Source organism: Pinus tabuliformis, chromosome Q, assembly GCF_031772625.1.
Source record: "Pinus tabuliformis cultivar Carrire ecotype Pingquan chromosome Q, CPIR1, whole genome shotgun sequence".
Classification (NCBI taxonomy): domain Eukaryota; kingdom Viridiplantae; phylum Streptophyta; class Pinopsida; order Pinales; family Pinaceae; genus Pinus; species Pinus tabuliformis.
In genome coordinates, this window is record NC_142296.1 from 812,009,921 (window position 1) to 812,032,482 (window position 22,562).

Sequence of the window (22,562 nt, forward strand, 5' to 3'; positions counted from 1 at the left end):
TAGCTTGAGTAGGATTATTTCTCGTTCAATGGCAGCCTTCCCGGCGCCCACCGGCCAAGGTGTTCCTCCTGATGGGAACCCTCGTCCATTTCCTTCTGTTGGAAATGTCGGTGTTCAGTATATCGCAACATTGTCTTTGCCTGGGTTAACCATTGGTTTGCCCGTATGGTTGTTTTCAAACTCGGTGGTCTCGAGTGTGATAACTTCTGCTCCGAATGAACCCACCTCCCAGGTAATACCCACTTCGAATGTTACTTTCGAGGTCAATGCCGTCCAAACCACCACGGCAAACAAAGCCTCGAAAGCAAAGAAGAAAGGGAAACCAAAGAATAAGCCAGATCAACCCAAATAGGAAACCCAAAACCTCAACCCGAGGATGGTGCCAAAGGAAAACCCAAGTATCCTTGTCTTATCTGTGATGAGGATCACTATACAAAGGACTGCCCCAGGCGGTCCGAAGTTAGTCGTTTGTTGAAAGGCACTCCCGGGACTCCTGCGGTGCTTAAAGAGCCCTTTCCCTCACAGCAAACTCAAAAAACTCAAATGGTGGCTGACCCATCTCAGCCTCCCTCTTCCTTTGGTTCTCAAGTGTTTATGGCTGGAACGATACCCATCAATATCAGTACTCGAACAAAAGATTACCCGCCATCTACCGGGAAGGAGCCTGAGATACCCTCTAGTGCTCCTCCGTTCAGTTCGGGTCCACCACCACCTCTTCCACCCGAACAACGTCTTGCTGATTCCAAGGTGGACCCTTCCCCTTCTTCGCCTACTGCTGCGTCCTCATCTTCTACTTCGCCTGGTGAACCTCTGGATTCAACTAACCGGGTGGCTAAGAAGAAAAAGAAGAAGAAGACAAAGAAGAAGAAGACCCCTAAACTAGAGGTTAAAGGCATAACCCAAGTCGAGCCACCTCGTGCTCCTCCGCGGAAGGTCAAATTTCCTTGTAAGTTGTGCAAGGAAGACCACCTTCTCCGCGATTGTCCTGGCATTCCCAGGGTGTTAGAAGTATGGTCTCATGATCCGGACCGCCCTGCATCGTCCTCGGTAGATCATGGCGATGTTACCTTATCACCTGGAAACAGTAAGGGAAAAGAGAAGATTCGAATCCCTTGTAAACTTTGTGAAGGAAATCATCCCCTTCACCTTTGTCCATTCATGGATAGAGCCACTATTGTATTGGAAAGTCTTACAGCTCCCTCAACCCAACTTCCTACTGGTTATCAACGTCTTTCTGCAACTGCAGAACGTTCCCCTGCTGACAAAGAAATCAACCAAGATTCCTCTCTTGTCCAGCCTCCTCTTCCTGAATCTGGTTCTGCCAAGCCTGTTCCAGACCAACCATTGGTCAGAAAGAGTGTCGACTCGAGTTCATCACCCGCCGACCGCTCTATTTCGGAAGAGCATCATTCTCCTGTTCTTCTCGTCTCCTCAAATACCCCTACATCTGAGAGTCCTACTGCACTCTCTCCCGAGCAGGGGGGCAATCATATGATTCCCCCACCAAGTAGTTCAGTCGCTTCCTTCGACTGGAGACGTTTGACTACCTTCTGCCTCCCATCTCATGTGCCTTTTTGGGTCATGGTACATGCCTATGACAAGGCAATACCTGGCACTGTCTTGGATGAGGGCGCATCTGTTAGTCTTCTGTCTGCCACTATTTGGCAAGCTTTGGGTTCCCCACAGCTTGTGCCCGTAGCATCGAATCTGACTGCTTTTAACGGAAGAACTAGCCAAGACCGTCTATCTAGACGTATGGGTTACCCAAGGTGCTTTAGACTTCAATCTTCTCCTTGGTCGTGACTATGTTTATGCCATGGGGGCCCTTGTCTCTTCACTTTTCCGTGTGGTTTGCTTTCCAAATGATGGAAGAATTGTGACTATCGATCAATTATCGTTCGTTCATCCACGGGTCCCTCCTGCGCAGTCATCATCCCCTCCTGGTTGTCATCCACCAGTTGCATCTGCCCCACCGCAGGTCAACTACGTGGCCACCTATCCCATGCCTATATCCAGCGATGTCGCCGTCGTGCATAGTGTCCTGGGGGCATTGGGTCCTGACTTCCGAGATGTTGACCTCCCACCGGGAGAGGCACTCTTGGAAGCCCCGACTTCCTGTTCATTATGATGAAGGTTGGGTGGAGCATAGTTCATTGTCCTATGTCAAGCTCCTTAAAAAATGAAACTAGGTCTGTTGGAGCATAGTTCGTTTTCCTATGTCAAGCTCCTTAAAAAATGAAACTAGGTCTGCCGGAGCATAGTTCGTTTTCCTATGTCAAGCTCCTTAAAAAATGAAACTAGGTCTGTCGGAGCATAGTTCACTGTCCTATGTCAAGCTCCTTAAAAAATGAAACAAGGGTTATGAGGATAGTTCTTTTACTGTGTCAACCTCATTAACAAATGAAACAACTCCCTTTCCAAATCGAGTCTTTTGATTAAGATCTCGTAAAATACAAGTCGAGTCTTTCATCGATCTCGAGAGTGAACCTTCATTCCATCCACTTTGTTGAATGCAATGAAGCTTGGGGGGCATGTACCTCGATTTGCGTTATTATGCTAGGGGCATGCGAACTTATAACAAGCATAGTTTTTTCGTTTCAATCTTGTGTAAACATGAAACCGAATCCAAGCAGAGTTCTTCATGGTTCAAGTTTGTGTAAAAATGAACCCATACCTGATTTACATCCCGTGATTGCCTTTTATTTGCTAAATTCTGCTAGATGAGCCTTGGTTGTTTCATTCCATCGCCACCATCTCTTTGGCCGATCATATGCTTTCACCTGGTTGTTTATCCTTTCCTGAGGAACTGCAGCGATGAGTGGTTTTATTAGCTAGCCTCTTAACCTTTACATGTTTCGAGCAAGTTCCACCATTACCGGAACCAGTTGCTACCCTTTATACCACTCGTTCCTTCAGGACGAGTCGCCTTTACGCTCTTTTCTGACTCGTAAAATATGAAAAGATTGCCAAGTATTTTTTTTTCCTTTTTGACTCGTTAAAGAAAATAAAAATGGAGGTCTGCTTTCAGCTCTTTTCTGACCATTTAAAGAGGAAAAGATTGCCGAGTCGCTCCTCTTGACTCGTTAAATGGTAATAAGGGGCAGTTGTTTTAAGTTCTTTTTGTCGACCGTTAAAACATAAAAAGATTACCGGGTTTTTGTCGTTCCAAACTCGTTAATGGTTACGAAACGACGTGGTTTTGACCACTTGTTTACTTTTTCAGGTCGAAATCACTAATTATGAAAAGTACTCCTCGATCATAATGATCGGGCGGTTCTTTCGGGTATTATTTTATACTTTTTCGTGCCCGAGAGACACAACTTTACGAAAAAGGACATCCCTGGAGTTTCCTTTTCTGCTGTCTTTTCAAACTCTCTAAATATGAAAAGACGCCGAGTTCTTCCGTTGTCAGACTCGTTAAAACTTAATGACATCGGATTTTGTCACAACACAAGCATATGCTATCCCCATCAAGCTTGTTAAAAATAACTGGGGTACTCGTCAGAAATGGCGGGGGGAAAAGAAAATTTTTGAACCATAATTATTACCGTGACGGCAGTATGTCGCTCTTGAACATGGCACTTTTCTGCTTTCGTGTCCGGGGTGGGGATATCTCATCTCATATCTTTCACTTGCTTCCATGGACTTGGGTACCTTATTTTACCTCTCATCCACTCATTGCCTCGTCATCATGACCTTTGATACATTGATGTCAAATGCTTCCATTTCCATTAATGTGCCGCCGATATGTTCAAGAGAAGTTGACCTCTGCAAAGAAACAACCTCCCTCTGATAGTTCGCACAATCTTGATTCACAACATTATCTCTCTGTCTCATGTCGATGATGTGGGAAACATTATGGCCCACCTTCGATCAAGGTCACTTCCTGTCAACTTCAACTCATTATCCAGGAAGTTGATCTAGAGACTCCTTTCCGGTGCCTTGGAGCCTGCATGCCTCAATGGCAGGTTCTTCATGTTCGACGTGAGGTTTTCATCATTGGCCTCCGATCGAATGATTCTACGAGCGTTCGACTTCAGATCATTAATTCACGCGCCGTAGATTGTACCTATAGTACCTTGAGGACCATTGTCATTATTGGTGGTACCTCTCGCGTCTGTTAACAGTTTCCACTATTGACTGGTAATCAGACGATGTTCATACATGTTCGACTTCAGCTCATATATTCACATGCTTGAACTTGTACTCTTGTTCGTGTCGAGATGGAGCGCAAGACCCTGGATTGTGTCTGTTGTAATCCAGGCGTGATTCTTGATACTTGACTCATTCACTAGATGGCTGCGACCATACCTGAGTCAATTCATTGATCCTAACCAGATGGCTGTGTCCATACTATGGATCTAGATTATTTATGTACTCTCTTATGGATGACTGCGACCATACCACGTACATCATGTAATTGAACTATCAGTCATGTCTCTTAACATAGATCCTCGGCGGCAGTAACTATATGTGTTCTTATGCGTTCTTGTGTGTTCTTGTAAAGCATTTCACCCCTCTCCACCTCTCGGACTTCATGCTTTAGGGGGCATCTGTTACACCCTAATTTGTCACCATCCCTGTTACTCCTCTTGTCGTACCTTGGAGGACTCATCCCGGGAGTTATAAGAAGTGACAAAGTCTAAAAACACTTGCATTATGTTCCCCTGAGTATGTACCTCATGTTCCCTGAAGACACCTTCTACAGATTATCCCTGAAAAGTGCTCTTTTTCCATTGGCGCAGGTCCACAGTATCTTACCAGCACCAATCATGGAGATCCTCAAAAGAGGGCGCGACCATTGGCGCTCTGTCTTAGAGCAGCAGTCGCGCCAACCAAGTTTGGTCATGCTTTTTTCCTTAACGCACGTCCGACTGTTGTTTCCTTCATTACATGGAGCTTTTTGAGGATAAAAAATCAGTCTTATGTCGAGCTCTATCCTATCTCCATTTTTAATGGCTTTTGGGGATAATGTTAATCCACAATAGGTGTCCCGGTTAATCGTATCCTCCTCCCTTCTTCATCTATATAAGCTTGTCCTGATGCATTTGACAAGCTAGTGCTAGTGGTTAGTCATGGAGTGCTAGATGTTGAGTTCTTGAGTTCTTGGAGGAATGCTAGTGAGTGCTAGAGAGGTTATGCTGCCGGAGAGGAGATGCATCGCAAGACACATATAGTTACTCGCCCAGCTAGGAGAGGTTCAATGTCAGAACCATGGTTGTAACTTTTCCTGTTTATTATTAATTGATGAGCGACTGCTATTATAGTTCCAATCTCATTGTCTATTATGGTGATGTGTTGATTTATTTCCTTTCTGACTGAAATATAGTTATGCCTTGGTAGATTTTATGTTGGTATCTGTCTCTCCCTTTGCATGTGCAGGTGTTCGTTTATGATCTGCTGGAGCGAGGGAGCGGGAATATCAACTCTGCTTCAATCATAGCTTTGGATTCCAGGTTGGTCTTCTTAATTCACCTTTGATGCATAACTAGGAACTTGCGTAGCAGCGTGGTTTGATTGTGGCTAGTTCTGTTTTAGGCTAGTGGGATCGCCTCTGTCCGCAGAGGGGATTTACCTCACCAACAATTCTCACTAGATCAAAGCTCAAATTAGGAGAAGGAGAGTTAGTGGAAACTAATCCTGAAATTGGGAGAGTCTATTCTCAAAAGACAATGTTAGAGGAAGGTTCTGTGGGGACAAACCCTCAATTCATAGAGAGTTTCCTAGCTATAAAGTGTATGGTAGAAGAAATGTACAGAGACTTTATAAATCATAAGGTGGAAGATTCATCAGGTTCTAAACAAGATAAAGAAGAAGATGAGTCTCACTTCCATGACCATTCCAAAGACAAGGAGAAAGAGGAAAGCTTTCTCACACCTCCTAATAGCCCTGTGCATAATAAGAAAGCATCTTTGATTAAGCTAGATGTTAAATTTGATTTTCCTATATATGATGGAGAGCTAAATGCTTAAAATTTGGACAATTGAATTAGAAAAATTGATGTGTATTGGAGGGTGCAGAACATAGACTCGGACAAGAGTAAGATTCAGCTGGCAAGCCTACACCTAGGAGGCATTGCCTTGGTTTGGTGGGAAGGCAGAACCCAAGCTGATATGAAAAGACATGGCAAGACCATCTCCGTCTGGAGTGAATTTGTTGCTACAATAAAAAAGTAGTTCTATCCATTGGCCTACATGCAACAAGCCATGATGAGTTGGCAAACTCTTCAACAGTTGAAAGGGAAAAGTGTGCAAGGGTATACTCAAGAATTCAGAAAGAGAGCATTGATGTTGGGTATCTCACTAGATTCACCAGAGACTCTTTTGAATTACATTGGTGGTCTACACAGCTACATGAGGCATACCATCCTCATGTTTAATCCCACTAGTATAGATGAGGTATCTGTACAAGCTACTCATCTAGAAGCTAGAGGAAAGAATGGAAATCCAGAAGTTTGGGGACCATCCCAACCCACTGTAAGCAAGAGCAAGGAGAAAAGAAAGCAGAAGTGGAAAGCAAGGAAGGCTAACACTGCACAGAAAGCCAAATCTTCATGGACTCACTGTAAAAAGGAGGTGCATGATGATGAGCATTGTTGGATTCTGCATCCAGAGCTGAGACCTAAGAAGTCCGAGGGAAAGAAGAAGAAGACAGTTGTAGCTATTCAGAAAGATTTGGGGTGAGACTCGGGAGATGAAACAACTATAGTAGACATAGGTATAAAAGGTAAGAATTCTAAATCATCTACCAGTAATTCTGTTCAATCTGTTATTGATGAAGGAAATGAGATAAAAAGACATGAGCTTTTCCATATTCGAGTTATTTCCAAAAATCAAAAGATTGATACTTTGTTTGATAGTGGCTCACAAGTAAATCTCATTTCTGAAGAAATTGTAAAGAAATTAGGATTAGCAACTACACCTCACAAGAAACCATACCCATTAGGATGGTTGAATGATAAAGCACAACTACAAGTGACTAGACAATGCAAACTCAAGTTTTCTTTTGGGTCAGCATTTGTAGATGAGACATAATTCCTTTGGATATATGTTATAGACATTTTTGGGCACTGCAACCCAAATCACAAATGTCCATAAACCAAGGGCTCCTAAGTCCATGAAAGTGTTGTTCCAACCCCTAAATGAACAAGGTCAACTGATTACAACATCTCCCATAAGTTCTCCATGAAAAACTACTCAGAACTGGTCAAAACTGGACCATTTCACCTACTCCATGGTCAAAGTGCATTCCATCCCACTTGAATACACTCAGTAGGTGTGATGCATGTTGAAAATCCCTTATATGGGGTATGACGAGCGAGAGTGGACAAATGGCAGGGTCAATCCACAAGGTGGAGGATCATGGAATCTTCCAGAAACTTCTCCTGTGACACTTGCCTCTCTGCATTCACCCAGGGATGAGTAAGAGATCATCAATCTCCAAGTGGAATCAAGAACTATCAGAGAGAGGACACTAATCAAATCTCAGAAGCTGACTCACCTCCCTTGCAAACATCTATATATGGATCCCTCATCCCAGAGATCCAGAGGCTGGAATTTTGTATCTTGTAAGGAAGTGTTGTTGGTTTCTTGGTGCAATATCAGTGTTGGGTGATCTAAGCTTTTCATGAGGTGAAGAAGGGATTTCTTGCTGAGAGGATGATGCTGGGTCAGAACAATTGGTTGTAATCCTCTTTGCTCTTTCTTGATTATCAATAAAGTTATTGAAGTTTTCCTCCACATTCTTGTATGATTGATGTTATATGCATTTGTGTGGTCAATATATATCTGGTCCTGTATTGTTTATGATAATAGAGCTATGTTCTTGGATAGTGTTATACTGCTTTGATTCTACAGGTGCTCTTTGAAGCTGGGTAGATGAGGAAGCGAGTGGCGAAGACTTATCAGAAGGGAGAGGAATCGAGCAAGGAACCAAGCGCAAGACAGAGGTTGGTCTCCTTATTCCCCTCTTATCTATTTCTCATAAAGGAAAATGAAAGTAGTTTTTAGTTTGTTTGTTTCTAAGGTAGCTACCAGCCTTAGTGGGACTAGCATCTCTTCATAGACACTAGTTTTCCTGATAACAAAATGGAGAATCCACTGGGGAGCGAATAGATTGTTTGTTTATCTACATTTGTTTACTTTATAAACTTACAAACGGAGCCTGAAGTCAAGCCAGCTAGCCTTCGAACTGCATTTGCTATGCAAGTGCAAAGTAGATCAATGCTGCTTCAATCTATCTACGGGTTTTTTTTATGAATTAAACAATTGATTTACAATCTCTCTAATTGCCCTTGTGGTGGCTCTAGTAACCTCCTTAGATCTACCCCTATGATTGATTTACTGATTACCACTTGCTCGGCCTAAATCCCTGAACTGAGCTGCAAACTGTGACCCGGAACCCAGCTAAAGTCTCGTCCCTGGTCCATCGCACTGTGTCTTCTTTGAAACCTGAATGCATCGCACTTCCCGAGTGTAGTAGGTGCGTTGCATTTCAGTTTCCCTGTGCTACAGGTGCACTGATCAGACCTCTTCTACTCTTAGATTTTGGCTTCTGTGTTCACTCTTTTCAGCTCTATTCAGGAGTTTTGCTGCCTGTAGCCAGTACACCTCTGTTGGGAACCCCTTTCCTTGCCATTATTCCACCTCCATTGTGCAAAGAACTGTAATTTTTTTTATGTATTTTGAGTCATTTTCAGTTCTCCTTTACAAATAAGTAGCGTAATTGTACTGTCGTTTCTTGATTTGAAAGTGTTGCAAGTGTCGTTTTCAGTCATAGAAGAGAATCTGATTGTTCTTGATAGTTTATTACACTGTTACTCTTGTATTTGATTTGAATTAGTAGTTTTTCAAGTGTTGAAAGCAAGTTTTCAATTCCGAATAACAAAGTGTCATCATTGTCCTCATTTTGTTTTGAAAAAAAACTTGTTAGTAATTGTCGCTTTGAAAAATAATTCAGATTTGCGCTTAGCTTTCTTTTTATCATTCACACATTAAGAAGGCTAAAAACAAATACATGCATGTGCATTTGCATTTATACTATTTGTTGGTTTGATTTAGGACAGTGCATATAGTGTGTGCTCTCTGCTCTTTGTTGAAAGAATGCCATCTCTCTTTCCTTAGTAGCTAGGATTTTCATTGCAAAAAGAAGATTAAATGACTGTTTATCATCTTAGATTGCATTTTAGGAATTGTACATCTACATCACGCAGTGAACCTGAAAGGAAAATTTCTTAAGCAAGATCAACTATAAAATAAATTTGATGAATCTAAAAATGCTTTGGAACCTAACGCACAACATCTAGAAGTCTAGGCTAGAGATGTATTCCGACGTCGTGAAGCCTGGTAACTGTTGTTTTCACTATTGGTTGGGTGATTCCTCCACTTTGAGACAACAAGTGCCAATACAGACTTGTGCTCCCACGTACTGTTGAGTATATTTTTGGAGACCACAATAGGCTTTATCCTTTATCCATAGGAAGTCATGTCTGCCGCCCTATCGATCGCAATGCACTGAACACAGCATTCAGGAAGATTGACTGTCGTACCGTAAAACGTATTCTGCAGTTTTGCGATTGGTTTGGTAATCTCTCTATCTAGATTTCTAGAGCAGTCCCTTTCATTCCTTTTCAGACTCCTTAAAGGAAAAGGGCCATTTGAGCACTTGTCACTTCAGGCTCATTAAAAATCGAAGGTGACTAGAGTCATCTTTTGTTTTTTCTCGACTCTTAAAAATTGAAAAAACAAGTTGTGTCAAAGTGTCTAAAATTCATCTAATTCGAAAACATACTTCCCCTTTATTTTTAGTTGATCGAGTAATCCGCAATCGTGGAAGAAAGTCAATTGAAACCCCGTCGTTCGTAGAGGCTTACGAGTCAACCGTCTTTGTCTCCAGAGTCAAAACTGTTACGGACAAAGCGAACTCGTTTAACTGGTTCCAAATCCCCTGGTAAAGTTAGAACAAGTGTTCCAACACCATCGGAGACTCAGGTTACTCCAAACATTTCTCGTATCCCTGCCTTTACAGAAGAAGTTCAGTAGCCACCAAAGGATAGTAGAACTGATCCTAGTGTGAAGGTAAACACTTGTATTACTGAACCAGCTCCATCTACAGCTGATTCGGAAGGTGTTATTCCCCAGGCATCTGTCGCTGCAGATTCTATACCTTCTTCGACACCTAAAATATTTTACGGACCTGACGGTCTACCTCTTCCACCTGGTCTGATTGCTATAGAAGAGATTGTGGAGGATCCTCCATCTAGTACTCCATCGCGATTTGGAGTCGGGATCACTCTATATCCTTCTACATCAAAAATTAGTCTACCGTCATTGGAAGCTCCTGTAGAATCGCTAGGTAATCTTTTGGATAGACTAGAAATGTCTGAACAACCGTCGACATCTAGGACTGTGTCATCCGACACAGCGACGGCAGAACTTCCTGCTGTCACTCCAACAATGTTCACCGGCATACCATCTATCCCAACTAGCTCTCAACCACTAGAAGGAGCCCACCCAGGGGCCATTTCGACAGTATGGTCCGTTCCTATTTGTTCATCTGGAATAGTATCCAGGAACTCTTATGTTGAGTCTCAGTAAATTGATCCTTCAGGGTGTCAATTTGGGCAATCCGGTCCTCAAGGGCAAATAATTCCTTTAAGTACCGGATTACCACCGTATGGGGGGTAGTATACCCTTTCATTGTCTCCTTCGGGAGGACAACCATATGAGAGTTCACAACAAAATTCAGGTTATGCTGGAATTACATCTAGCGGTTGGGTGCCAATATTGCCTCAACAACCAAGAGTTGTATATTCGATGCAAAAATGTTTACCTATGTCAAATATACCAACTACACCGGCTATTGTGACGGTGTCGCAAGTACAAGTGTTTCCTATTGTATGCCAAACTCAGGTTTCTCAGGTTGTAATGCAACAACCTCTTGTCCCTGTGACTCAACCACAATCGCCAACTAGTGGAATGACACAGGCCCAAATGGGTACAATTACCCCTCATCTTGGTCAAACGGTCAGTATTGGACAATAACACATGGCTTCGCAACCATGGCTGGTGCAATACAAACAACCGCAATTCCAACAAGTATACCAAGGATCTGAGCAACAAATCTTTGCAAATAGTGGGCAGCCATATATTCAAAACGATCAAAATCAACCATTCTACAATGGTTATGCCCATCAACCTTACCAAAGTTACCAACATCAAATGCATTATGCTGGTATGAAGAGACCAACTGCTCAGGCAATCCCATATTAACCTGGGTATGCTTTGCCAAACCTGAATCAACAGTTACCCTTCGTGGCAACTTTGGAGTTACCAGATCTAAATAGGTTAACGAACGATCCAATTGCTTATGCCCCTTGGTGGCCAGCAATTCCGCATAAACTTCCATCAGATATTCTTAAATTTAATGGAAATCCAGGTGAAGACCCGTTGAATCATGTGATGACATTTCATCTGTGGTGTTCATCGAACACCCTAAACGATGATTCGATTAGGCTTCGCCTTTTCCAGAGTACGTTAACTGGTCTGACAGTAAAATGGTATATCGAATTACCCAGAGCTTCATTTGACAACTTCAATACCCTAGCCACAACCTTTTTAACCCATTTTCAGTTACCGATAAGGTACGAAACAGGAATAGAACTTCTTACCAATTTAAAGCAAACAAAAGCCACTCACATATCAGATCATATTCATGAGTGGCGACGTCGTCGTAGAATGGTAAGAACGTATGTTCCTGATCAGTTTTTAGCTAAATGGTTTATTAAGTCATTACTACCTTCCATTACAGAAGATGTGGCAAAAGGAGGAGTCGTCACTGAAGAGCAAATAATTGCTCGTGCACAATATTTAGACTTGATTTATACTCAGTCTGGCACGCTCTACGATAAAATCCCTGACGCTCCGAGACCGGAATTTTCCGTCCCTCCTCCTCTTAAATCGAACAATGACTCTCATGCCGGCGATGGCATGATTGGCACGACAAACATGAAATCGAAAAAGGCTACATCTAAAAAGGCCCGTAATATTTCTATTCAAAATGCAAAAGAAGAACTTCTCACCTCAGAAGTAAATGCCGTCTCAACTGATAAAGGCAAAGAAACCAAGCAACCAGGAGGCAAGAAGAAAAACAAAGGGAAGAAGAAGAAACAGGAGGAATCATCACCTGAAAATTCTTCAGCAAACCCACCTAGAGATAGCAAACCAAAAAATCCATGCTTAATATGTGATGAGGATCATTGGACAAAAAATTTTCCACATAAAGCTGAGCTTAAAAGATTCTTCAAGAATTCAAAAACCTCGGCGGTATTGACTGATCCGTTTCCAAATCCAAGGACGAATCTGGTTGCTAGTGAAAATGCTTCCCCATCCCAAGTACTGATGTTGTCGGTTTCAAAACAACAAAATGATGCTTTGATATCGACAAGGAATAAAGATTACGGGAATCCACAGCTGTCGAACAACAAGGTTAAAGATCAACCTAGTAGTTCGACAACAACTTCAACAGAAGTTGCACTGCCCATCATTCCAGAGCTAACAATAAAACCGCCAAAGGGAGTAGTACACAAGTCGACATTTAATCCTCGTGCCAGAGCAACATATCATTATAATATAGTGGAAGATATGGCCCAATCGCCATCCGCTATTGTTACCGGGAATAGTGTCTATGCAGAACTGCTAATCCCACTAAGGCTGGTAGCTACCTTAGAAACAAACAAACTAAAACTACTTTCGTTTTCCTTTATGAAAGATAGATGAGAGAAGAATAAAGGAGACCAACCTCTGTCTTGCGCTTGGTTCCTTGCTCGATTCCTCTCTCTTTTGATAGTCCTTTGCTACTTGTTTTCGTACCCAGCTTCACAGAACATGTAGAATCAAAGCAGCATAGCACTATACGAGAACATGGATCTATTATCATAAGCAAGATAGGATCAGATGTATATTAACCACACAAATGCATAAAACATCAATCACACAAGTGCATGGAGGAAAACGAGAATAGTTTTATTGATAATCAAGAAAGAGCCAAGAGAATTACAACCAATTGTTCTGACCCAGCATCATCCTCTCAGTAAGTAAGCCCTTCTTCACCTCATGAAAATCTTAGATCACCCAGCACTATGATGTTGCCTCAAGAAACCAATAGCAATTCCTTACAAGATGCAAAATTCCAGCCTCTGGATCTCTGGGATGAGGGATCCATTAGATGTCTACAAGGGAGATGAGTCAGCTTGTGATTTGATTAGTGTCTTCCCTCTGATAGTTCTTGATTCCACTTGGAGATTGATGATCTCTTACTCATCCTTGGTCGAATTCAGATAGGCAAGTGTCACAGGAGAAGTTTCTGGAAGATTCCATGCTTCTCCACCTTGTGTATTGACCCTTCCATTTGTCCCTTCTCGCCCATCGCACCCCATAGAAGGGATTTTTGAAATGCAACGCACCTACTGTGTGTATTTAGGTGGGATGCAACGCACTTTGCCTATGGAGCAGGTGAAATGGTCCAGTTTTGACCAGTTCTGAGTAGTTTTTCATGGAGAACTTCTGGGAGATGTTGTAATCAGTTGACCTTGTTCTTTTAGGGGTTGGAACAACAGCTTTAGGGACATAGGAGCCCTTGGTTTATGGACATTTTATGCTTGGGGTTGCAGTGCCCAAAAATGTCTATAACAGCTATGTCGACACTTAAGGTACTGCAAAATTGCCCATCCCAAAAGCAGGCTTTATTATCAGCTATAGGTGGGATAGACCCAAAGGATTCTAATCTTGTGTCCTTTAATCACAAAGGATATGATCCTCAGTTACCAGCTCAACTAGCTTTCCTCATTCAAGTGAAAGCCCTCAACAAAACTGTTCATCGAACAATTATTGATGAGGGGGCATCTACATGTATTATGTCGATGAGTTGTTGGAAAACTTTAGGATCTCCAACCTTGTCGCAATCTTCGACAACATTAAAAGAATTTGATGGAAGAACGTATACCCCATACGGTATTCTAAGTAACTTGCAAGTTGAACTAGGGGGGAAAATAGTAGAAATAGATGTCGAAGTAATCGACAGAAACCTCGATTACAACATCCTACTGGGAAGACCATGGATATATGCTATGGCAGCAGTTGTGTCGACCTACTTTAGGAAGATTGGGTTTCCTTTTCAAGGAGGAATTACAATCGTCGACCAACAAACTTTTCTCCCCAATAGTTCCCAAGTTACGGGAAGCATTCTGATGATCCATGGAAGCCCCCATACGCTTCAAAATATCGGAGTAGGCCTACTAAAAGACCTTATATTAATGGGGACTTTTTCCCTCCCGCCTCCAATCAACCTGGCGGAAGTGGCGACGGTAGGAACCTGCAATATGATATCTTCGATTCAAAAGATCTCAGGAAATGATATTAATACGGATCATCCTCAGGTATTGCCTCCAAACCCAATAGAAATATTGTAGCAATCAATGTTTTCGGCATGGGAGGCAGACCCGAATCAATGCTCATCAAGCGTATGGATAGATAGGTCTATGGAATATGGCACCCCGTTAGATCCCTGGCCGCAAGTGCATTACACCGACGAAGGAATTGTTCAGTCAATGATAACTGATGGGGCACCATGGGAAGACTACCACCATCGTTCCCATCTTCCAGATTATCAGGAAGATACTCCTGATGACCTTCATCATCCTTCAATTTTTGATTTCCTATCAAATACTGTAAACACGGTGGATTCCGATCGAAACTTGTCCAATATTGAAGAGACTATTGCCATAAATATCTCGACCAAAACGGATGTTGTAGAGAATATTTATGTTGGCAAATGTTGTTCTCCTTCAGAACTGGAAATATATAACGCTCTTTTTCGCGAATTCAGAGATGTCTTTGTTTGGTCAGATGATGAAATGCCAGGCATTGATTCGAGTATAGTTGAACACAAAATCAAGATGTATCCAGATGTCAAACCAGTACAACAACGGCTACGGCAGGTGCACCCCAAGAAAGTCGCTGCCATCAAGGGAGAAGTTGAAAATATTCTCCATTCTGGTTTCATTTACCCAATTCCTCTAACCGATTGGGTATCAAACATTGTTCCTGTAATGAAAAAACAAGGAACGATTAGAGTGTGCGTCAATTACAGGGATGTAAATCAAGCTTGTCCAAAAGACAACTACCCTACACCCTTTATTGATCAGATAATTGATGAATGCACCGGATGTGAAATATTTTCATTTATGGATGGATTCTCTGGGTATGATCAAATAAATATCCGCCCACAGGACCAGTCAAAGACTACGTTTATTTGTCCGTGGGGCACATTTTCCTATCGCAAATTACCCTTTGGTTTAAAGAACGCAGGGGAAACATTTCAGAGTGCAATGAATTATGCCTTCCATGACATCAAAAACATCGTTCAACCATATCTCGACGACCTTCCGGCTCATTCGTGAAAGCGGACTGAGCATTCGCAGCATTTGAGAGCGATATTTCTACGTTGCCGACACTACAAGATACGACTCAATCCACACAAATGTGTGTTCTGTGTCAGTTCTGGTAATTTACATGGCTTTGTAGTCTCAAAGGACGGGATTCGTCTTGACCCATGTAAGGTTCAAGCAATCATAAATTTGCCTCCACCTTCAAATTTGCTTCAGATTCAGAAACTCCAAGGGAAAGCAAACTTTCTGAGGAGGTTCATTCCAAATTACGCCGAACTTGCTAAAGGTTATACACGTCTATTGAAAAAGGAAGTGGCCTTTGACTGGGATCAGGTTGCGCAAGCTTCCTTTGATGCTTTAAAAGAATCCCTAATGAAAGCATCATTAATTTACGCTCTTGATTATCAAAAAGACTTTAGCCTGTATCTGGCTGCAGAAAATACAACCATCGCAATGGTTTTAGTTCAAGAAGAAAACGGAATTGAACATCCTATGTATTATTTAAGTAGGAACTTAAATTATACAGAAAGCAAATATTCCTATGTTGAAAAGCTGGCACTCGCAGCTGTTCAATCAATACAGAGATTTTGACACTATATCCTCTTTCGAAAAACTACCTTTCTGTCAGATTGCAACCCCATGACTTACATATTGTCGTGGCAGTTGCTGGGGGAAAAATATTCGAAATCGATAGCAATTCTTCAAGAGTTTGATTTGGAATTTGTAAAATCCAAGTCAAAGAAATCCCTGGTTTTCGCGGAATTACTATGCGATCTCCCATCGTCGTCCAACGATGGAACATCAGAAGAAACAATCGTGGATGAATCTTTGTTTCTGATATCTTCAAGCAATCCGTGGTATGGAGATATAATCATCTATCTCCAAACCCAAAAATATAGGCCTAATACCTCCCACTCCGAACAAAAACGTATTCGATACCAATCAAAAGACTACATGATCGTCGGTGATACGCTTTACCATCGTGGTGTCGATACAGTTCTGAGGAGGTGCCTCACAGATGAGGAAGCCAAAAAAGTCTTGAATGATTGCCATTCAGGCGCATGTGGGGGGCATCAATCTGGTTAGGCTACAGCGCAAAAATTTTTACGAGCAGGATACTTCTGGCCACCAATGTTCAAAGATTGCATAATCGCAGTCAGAAGGTGCCATGCATGTCAAATTTTCGATAGAAAAACCAGAAGACCACCCGCACCTTTGCAGCCAATAGTTGGTGTTGGGCCATTCACCAAATGGGGCATTGATTTCATGACATGTAACCCCACCTCGACTAGGGGGCATGGGTATATCATAGTCGCGGTAGACTATTTTACCAAATGGACCGAGGCGATGCCTACATTAGATAACACTAGTGAAACAGCTACCCTTTTCTTTTTCAATCATGTAGTCGCCGGATTCGGTGTTCCATAGGCTATATTCACAGATCATGGATTGCATTTTTGAAATCACATGATGGTTTAATTGGCTGCCAAATTAGGGTTGTCCCACGACAGCTCTACTCCATATTACCCACAGGCCAACGGACAAGTTGAAGCAATCAACAAGGTCCTGAAGCGGATGCTACAAATGATGATTGGAGTCCACAAAAGGAGTTGGTACCTGATCCTGTACTTGGTCTTGTGGGCATACCGAACATCGGTAAAGAATGCAACTGGGTTTACACCCTTCCAACTGGTGTATGGTGTTAAACACACATGGGAAACATAGAATAGGAAAGATAAATCATGTGAGTACATCTTTTTATTATCAGGAGATATACATTTATAGTACATTATGTGACTCTTGGGTTTCAGATCTCAAGGTCTCTTGGACTGCTTTGGTCTATTCGACTTCCACACTAACCCATTTAGGATTAGGTGTCCAACATCCCCCCCCTTAATCCGAAGGGTTATGTAAGAGTCCAAGAAGAGAGATGTAATACAAAATGTGCAAAAAATGCATGGTAGCACTAGGCTGAATGTGCTCTATGAAATGTTGGTATAAAGGGCAGTGGTTTAAGGATGACCACCAACACTGGAACGCTTAGTGCAGTTCCTGGAACTCTTCCAAAACTGGCAAGAAACTGAAGTTTTCTGCTAGAGGAAGTGATCCTATTTTTTTAAAGAGGGAAACCTTCAACCATAAAAGGGAGGTCTCACCCCGCATAAAAGGTAAAACTTCAACCTGAAAAGGGAAGTCTCAATCTGTGATGGTTTAAGGATGACCAACAACTCTGGAATGCTTAATGCAATTCCTGGAACTCTTCCAAAGTTGGCAAGAAGCTGGTGTCTTTTGCTAGAGGAAGTGTTCTCAATTTTGTTCCTGGAATGCTTCCAAAACTGGCAAAAAGCTGAAATCTTCTGCTAGAGGAAGTGTCCCAGATTGCCAACTGAAGGCATGTTCACGGGCATCTTTGTCTCTAGCTACAACTCTGAAACTGGTGTGGCAGGTTGTGGCTCAGGCTCGCTTGATGTGACTTTGAAGCTTGTAGATGACCATCATTTCCCCCCCTGTCAGATACAAGGTGAGATGATGGAGGAAACTCATCTGCAAGACTGTTCAATATTTTGGAACAAGTTTTGACATGTGTTTGGAATATATTCTTGGCTGTTGATGCCCATTGCCAAGAAGCGATCCATCCAAGATGAATCTTTGTTCTTGCAGGACGTTTGTTTCTAAAGCATCTGTGTGAAGAATGACTGGTTTTATGACAGTGCTTACATGGATGAAGATCAAAACAGTGATCTTTCAAATGGCCAACTCGGTCACAATGTTGGCATTTTATGATCTGTTGTTGTTGTTGTTGCTGTGGAAGAGGGGCAGAATCTGGAACAGCTGGAGGTGAACTGTCATGAATAAATCCAGCACTTTGAAACTGAATGGGCTTGGCATAGTCTGGAATATGAAAGGACAAGTCCTTGTCATATCCAAGACCAGTTCTGTGCTTGTTGTGGACAAGCTGTTCCCAAGGTCTGATGATGGGCTTGGGAAGTGCAGACTGAGTTTCTGCATCTGCATATACAACTACTGCTTTATTTGAATGAACTGTAACATTATTAACATGCTGCTAATGGGTGGTTGTCTCAATTTTCTGAACAAAAACAGGTTCAGAATGGTGTCTATTTTGATGTAGCTCTTCTTGTTGTAGCTGTGATTCAAGCTGCAAAAAATCGATCTTTACCTGTGCATTTTGTAGACATGTCTGAATTTCTGAGAGAGATCCTTTGCTGATTTGTAATGTGTCATCAACAGTAGATAATATCATAGTTTTAAGGAACTGTAATACTTCACTGGTTCTGGCCATTTTTTCTTCAATGTCTGTTTTACACCTTAAAAAAATGATCACAACTACTACTCAATGCAGAAAAGTAATATCTACTCACAGTACACAGCAATATCCTTTATAAATGTCAGCAAATGATCAGTGTGAAATATAAAGGATTACAATCAGCTCACCAAAATCTTTATGCAGCAGTGGAATCAAGGAATCAATGCACTATAATGAGTTTTAAATACAATGCCACAATTGGGGCAGCAACAACTGCAAACTTGTTTGGATCCTTCAAGTACTCCTTCAGAAATGATGGTTATCAAAACTTCAATAATTATAACACCATGTCATGGGCATTCTTTGAACTGTAATTTACAGCCGTCAACCTCAGCAAAGCATTAAACATATGAATGGCACCAACAATCAAATCGGATCCAACTATAGGAAGAGAAGCACAAAATCTCGGTTGAAAATGGAATTCGAACTATTCAAAATGTATTTGAAACCAATCACTATACCATTGGATCGTATACCATTCAGGCCTCATATGAACTTATTTAAAACAGCAGCTTCAACGTATTTCAAGCAGCATCATAACGTATTCAGGCAGCTTTAATCACAGTTTTCGATGCATTCAGTACAGCTCCAGGTCAGCACACAAATAAATCAATAAGCGATATACAAAACTGATTTCTTTCTCTGCAATAGAGACTTAATGTCCAGCACATACAGTGCACATATTAAGAGCAATAATCATCACAAAAAGAAACTACCTTTCCAACCTGGACACCACCACCAGAAATGACGTGCATAGTATTGTCAATGCAGGTAAATCACTTAGTTTAAGGATGGGTGAAGAGAATCCCCCTCCCTGTAAAAGGCCTCGCAGAGATAGGAGCAAAAAGAGAGTTTATAGGGAAGTTGTTGTAGTTATGGAGGAAAATATCTGGAAAGAGCTCCCTGGGGACCTTCTCGAAAAAGTGATTGCACGGTTACCTATTCCATCTATTTTTCCCTTCCGATTAGTTTGCCGTAGTTGGAATTCTTTGCTAAGATCCCACAAATTTCTTCAACAGTTTGCAGAGGTTCGTCCTCAATCCCCTTGGTTTTACACCATAACACACGGAAACATATCTAATGGTGCAATCTATGATCCATCAATGAACAAGTGGTATCATTTATCACTGCCATCTCCTCCTCCTAAAACCATCATATCATATCACGTTGCATCAACAGGAGGTCTTGTCTGTTTCATTGATATATTGCATCACAAATTTTTTATATGTAATCCGCTTACGATGTCTTTCCGGGAACTGCCATCAACTGTGAGAGTGTCATCTCAAGTTGCTGTAGGCATGGTTCTCAAAAAAGCTTCAACTGGGTACAAATTGCTGTGGTTAGAATGTAATGGGGATTATGGAGTTTTTGATTCAGTAGAGAATACTTGGAGCAAGCCTGGCAAGCCTGGGACTCGATCCTTCCTTATTTCTGCTGTTGCATCAAACCATTTATAAAAGAAACACCACAGGAATTCAAAACTGATGAATTGACACCAAATGAAAAGAGTGGTTTTTGAACAAGTTATCAGAGGAGCAGATGAGATTGATCTTTTCTATGGGAACCCACTTTTGTTTTCTTTGCTGCAATACCCGTGCGGGAAATGAAAAGCCCGGATACCTTGTGGGCTAGATCTTAAATCATAAACGCATGAATGAGACCTATTGAAACGAATGCTGCTACATATATCACCACATATATATCACGTCGCTCTGGTTGATTAAATTCAGATTGCCAACACAAGAAACCACATGACTGGTCCACATGTAATTACTGAAGAGACTTGGGGAGTTCGCTACCAGTTTTACTCAAAACACTGAAATTCATGCGATGGCTGAATATGTTTTTACTAAAATATCAAAATCAACTTAAATGCCCACCGTGGGGCACGAACCCACGACCAAAAGGTTAAGAGCCTTGCGCTCTAAGTATAGACGAAGGGTCGCTGAAATAAATGAACGCAAAGGACTATAATCGCTCAAATACTACAAAAATGCAGCCCGAGAAAAAAGATCAAACTCAAAATCGTGAGAAAAACTCGAGGCAAAAATATTCCTCTACATAATCCCGCAGGCTCGAACCTCAAACAGTACAATTTTCACCATTTTTCTTGGCCCTTTGATAGAAAAGATCCCTCAAATTACACAGGAAAGAGCAGCAGCCGCAGACCTTAACTTGCTAGATTATGAGATTCCTTTCGCTGAGCACACGGACGGTTCCAACCGGAGACTAGAAATCTGCAACAATACTCAACATAAAATTTTTGTTTTCATGGCAACGGGTGGCGCAACAATTCTCAGCGGAATGGATTAAATTTTTGTTTTCATGGCAACGGGTGGCAGACATAAAACACCCCAACAATTCTCAGCATTGTATACATTATGAATTCAATATAAGCAGCGTTGTATACATTGTATATTCAATAACTGAACCGACAACGTCCAAGGCATATACAAACAGCGTGTAAACAATGCATATACAAACTCGTTACCAGTTTTAATGCACTGCACATTCAAAACGATGATACCAGCTGCGTCCTCCACAATTCTTTGTCAGGCAGCGTTCAACAATCCAGTTGCATATGGAGTCTCTCAAAACGGTGAGAGCGTCAGGTGAGAGAATGTTAGGTGAGAGAGCGTTAGGGCAGCACAGGCGTGGCAGAGACGCGGGACAAAGGCGTTCAAGTTTAATGGCTATTCAAACACATTCAGTGACGCAGGTGAAAATAATCATGTGAATTGTCAGGCAGTAGAGGCGCAGGAAGGCAAGGTGCTCAGTAGTGTCAAGTATGCGTGGAACGTTACAGATAATGAATACCAGGCCAACGCTATTCAAGGCAGCTCAGACATAGGTAATGAAGACCACGTCGGTGCTATTCAAGGCAGCTCAGACATAGGTAATGAAGACCACGCTGATATATTTGAATTTGCAGATCTAGCACGCCAATTTTACTATTTCAGGATTATGGGTAGAGGTGCAGCACTGACATGCACATAAAAGGCCACAGAAAAACAAGCGGCTCTGATACCATGTTAAACACACATGGGAAACATAGAATAGGAAAGATAAATCATGTGAGTACATTTTTTTATTAACAGGAGATATACATTTATAGTACATTATGTGACTCTTGGGTTTCATATCCCAAGGTCTCTTGGACTGCTTTGGTCTATTCGGCTTCCACACTAACCCATTTAGGATTAGGTGTCCAACATATGGCCTAGAAGCAATCTTACTAGTTCAGTGTGAAATCTCATCCCTCAAACTCGCAATCGACCTTCTCCCCAAAACTTCAGAAGAGGAGGATCGTTTCTTGGAACTAATCCAATTGGATGAAACCTGTCGTGATGCCGCTTTGGCTAACGAAGCCCATAAGAAATGAGTCAAGGCGCAGTTCGACAAGAATGTCAGACCCCGTGTCTTCTTAGAAGGTGACTTGGTCTTACTTTACGACCAAGAATCTGATAAATTGGGAGCAGGTAAATTCAAGTCTTTATGGATGGGCCCCTATATTGTTAAATGTGTATTAGAAAAAGGAGCCTATGAGTTAATGGATTATGACGGGATTCCGCTGGCGCAGCCCCATAACGGGTTGTACCTTAAGCGTTACTACGCATAATGTAGTGTAGTAACCCATATGCTTTTGTTACATTTTTGTTTTCGCTAAGGGTAATTGTTTTGGTCAAGTAATCCGCTTTTTACATTTGTTGCAGATGTCGAACCTATTGGAATCATTTGTTGGATATGCCGACGGAGCGAGTTGTAGTTCGCAGAACCTATCTTCTGCGGCCT

General features: G+C 41.8%; 1 pseudogene; it reads left to right on the forward strand.

The window, feature by feature from the left end:
- Positions 1-1,581: 1,581 nt before the first annotated feature.
- Positions 1,582-20,227, forward strand: LOC149222138 (F-box only protein 6 pseudogene; annotated as a pseudogene).
- Positions 20,228-22,562: the final 2,335 nt, after the last annotated feature.